Raw genomic sequence first — 3,762 nt, forward strand, 5'->3', positions numbered from 1 at the left:
CTGGTTTTAATGTTTACGTTCCAGCTGTGGTCTGTGTAGTGTGTAAGTAGGAACAAACAACAGATGATGAATGAATATCATCACTATTATTATTCTACTGTTATAATCATTATGAATAGAGTAATGTAAATTTGAAGCTACGTGTAGACTACTCTGCTTGAATTATCATTGTTGATTAAAGAGAGTAGCCTAGCTTAAAATTTTTGCAAATTTACTTGACTCTATATAACATTTTAATCATTATCTGTTTATATTTATATTTTGTTTATGTTTATGTATAATTTTTTATATCTAATCATAATATTGATTGAATAGTAGGTCATTTACATTCATGTCTTAGGATTACAAAATATTTTTTATAATGCCTTAATAAAGAAATTTTATACAGTAATGCTACAAATGTGTCCCCCCAAATTACGTGAATTACAAAAACACATGCATTTGAAAAATTGAAAATGAAAAGTGCACTTTTTTGGCTATTTGTAAAAATCTGTGTGTTCATATTGCACCTATTTAGTATTAAATCATGTGAATTAGTGTAACGTGACAGAAAATTGATTCTTGCAATGAATACAATGAATAGACCTGACCTATACACTTGAGGTCACAGCAAGCCTGCATGAGCAGGGAAGAATATTTTACAAGAATAAAATATTTTTAGGTAAGATGTATTATTAAATAATTATTTTAATTCAACTAAAATTAACTACTCTTAGCGAATGGCATTCTATAGCATGCAGTACGTGTACTTAATATTAGAAGCAAGATTCAAAGGAATAATAATTCAAGCAAATATCTATCAGAAAGAACGGAAGAGGAATAAAAAGTATAAGACGAAGGAAGAATGGTTAATAAAATGCTATTATATTACTAATGAAAAGGTTTTGAGCAGTTTTTTCCTTGATAGTTAGTACTGAGACTACCAGTACATGTCACAAAATTTACAATCACAGGTGCATGCATGTAATTAGAAGGAGGTGAATCAAACAAGTGTACAACTAGTCTACCTCATTCTGACAAGGGCTCAGTTCACATTATATTTGATAGTGTAACAAAGCCTGACCCTCACAGGCTTAAGCAAAGCTGTTTTTCTCACAAATAAAACACAAAAGAAAGAATAATCAATCAAAACAAACCACCAGCTCCTGCCATTCCATGCAGTCATCATTGAGCCCATGCATGAATAGATCTAATGTTTTATATACAATAAAACACAACTGTTAACAATAATAGATCTAGGTACATGAGTACTATAGTACATAATTGAGCAACAATAACATATCACTGTGACAATAGCAAACAAGTATAGGTACTATACAAACTAAAAGATAAACTTAAACTGTTAACTAAGTATAGTTAATCAATATTTAAGTATTTGTAATCATAATATAAATTCTTGAAAGATTGCAAGCCAATACAGTAATAAAGTCCTTCATCAGTTGATTTATTGACATCTTTTATTGTCAGGGTTGAAGTTAAAGTAATCTCTTGAATATCAGTAGTAATGGAGACTCTACTGTTGCTACTGAGTAAACCATTATGAAACCAGAACACGATAGGCAAAGGATGACCAGAGAAGCTACAGTGCACAGTAAAAGTACCTAACTGCTTCAAAGTTATATAGGTAGAAGGAGGATTACTCCCGCCATAACTAAGAGGCTCTATAATGTAAAAATGCATATAAATAAATTTTAACTAGTTATTTACCATTTACAATAGCATTCACTGTAGTGTTTATGACTCTTCTCTCAACTAAATCATTGACTGCTTGACAAGTATAATATCCATGTGAAGTTAATGATCCCACAACAGTGAGCATAGTAATGAGTGTATCTGATTGGTTACTACTGGTATACTGATCAATGGGTATAACTACACCATCCTTGAACCAAGTGATATTTGGTAAAGGTACTCCACCAGATGAACAGTTTAATGTAATAGCATCATTGTATCTTACTGATACATTGTGTGGTGGAGTAACTATGAAATATGGAGACTCTAGAATATTAAAAATTGATAAATGACAAGTGCATAATAGCACAAACCTTGTACATCAACATTGATTGTAGCCACTGAAGCTCCAGCAACATTAGAAGCATTGCAATTATATGCTCCAGAATAAAAGGTAGTAATATTAGTAATATCCAGCCTGGTTGAGCCCTCAGTTATAAGAAACAGTGAATTATTAGTGATTACTGATCCAACAAATGTCCATTGGATTGTAGCCTTAGGATTTCCAACCTCATTCAGGACACATTTCAGTGTTACACTTGAACCAGCCAACAAAGCCACATATGATACAGGAGCTGAAATATTTGGGACAATGTAATCGACTAAAATTCACCATATCAATTAAATAGGTATTGCGAATAAAAAAATACTTACAGTCAGAGCAGTTAATTCCTTTATAGCCAGTATCAGTACAATCACAGGTGTAATTAGAAGGAGCTGAAACAAGTGTACAATTACCTCCATTCTGACAAGGACTCAGTTCACATATATTTGATAGTGAACAAGTACAGGTAGTAGTGTTTAGAGTATAACCGGCTTCACAGTTATTGTTACAAACTATAAAATGCAAAATAAAAAGTAAATTCATGTAACTATGTAACATGTCTATCTCATACAAAACTAGCTAACCAATGCATAAGGATATGTAGACAGTATATGTAGAGGATCCAATACAGTGGTAAATTCCTTCATCAGTTGATTTATCTAGATTCCTTATTGTCAGAGTTGAAGTTACAGTAATATCTTGACTAAAAGTGGTAATGAAGATTCTACTGTTGTTACTGAGATAAGTAAAGTTATTTAGAAAGTACCAGGAAACAACAGGCAAGGGAAAACCAGAGAAGCTACAATTGACAGTAAAAGTATCAGACTGGTTTAGAGTTACATTGCTTTCTCTCCCAAAGTAACTTAATGGTTCTAAATGCAAAATAACAATGATAAGACTCAATTACTTAGCACTATATATTTACCAAAAACAGTAACATTTGCTGTAGTATTTATGACTCTCCTCTCAACTAGATCATTAACTGCTTGACAAGTATAATATCCATGTGAAGTTAATGATCCCACAACAGTGAGCATAGTAATGAGTGTATCTGATTGATTACTACTGGTATACTGATCAGTAGGTATAACTATACCATCCTTGAACCAAGTGATATTTGGTAAAGGTACTCCACTGGATGAACAGTTTAATGTAATAGTATTATTATATCTTACTGATATATTGTGTGGTGGAGTAGAGTAATTAATCAATTATCGGACTAATCAAACTTCGGACAGTTATATTTTGAAAACTAAACATGATTTTCCAGTGATTTTTGCACTAGATATAGATCATTACAATATCTGTTTGCATGGTAAAAATCAAAGCATTACCTCCTTTTTTTGTAAAGATATAATTTGCTAAACACACTTCGTAGATTCACACAATAATCGGCCGTGTTAACTCCATTTTCGTCACTTAGCCACAACGAAGCAAGCTTTGTTCGAAGAATAGTTTTGTACCACCAGAACTTTAGTACTGACTGTCTTCTTCAAATACCACTGTAAACATCTTGGTCATCTTTGCTTACTGTTCAGGTATTATACGTTTTTAGTTGATTATCATTATCGGTCACACCCATCTTCATTAATTGCTGCAACAAAGCACGAGGCTCCTTGTTTGTATTTTTGTTTGGACTCATTGAATCTCTCAGCTGCCTTTTCTCATCATAAATACTACCTCTATTGAATGTAAGTCACTATAAA

General features: G+C 32.2%; 1 protein-coding gene across 1 annotated transcript in view; it reads left to right on the forward strand.

The window, feature by feature from the left end:
* Window positions 1-3,251: 3,251 nt before the first annotated feature.
* LOC109582160 (uncharacterized) overlaps window positions 3,252-3,762 on the forward strand; it is a 1,543-nt gene continuing 1,032 nt past the window's right edge. Inside the window, exons 1-2 of the mRNA XM_019996792.1 lie at window positions 3,252-3,560; window positions 3,612-3,747. The gene's annotated coding sequence lies outside the window, so the exon portion shown is untranslated. The remainder of the gene's footprint in view (window positions 3,561-3,611; window positions 3,748-3,762) is intronic.

The sequence above is a fragment of the Amphimedon queenslandica genome, unplaced genomic scaffold (assembly GCF_000090795.2).
Source record: "Amphimedon queenslandica unplaced genomic scaffold, v1.1 AMPQUscaffold_13398, whole genome shotgun sequence".
Lineage (NCBI taxonomy): Eukaryota > Metazoa > Porifera > Demospongiae > Haplosclerida > Niphatidae > Amphimedon > Amphimedon queenslandica.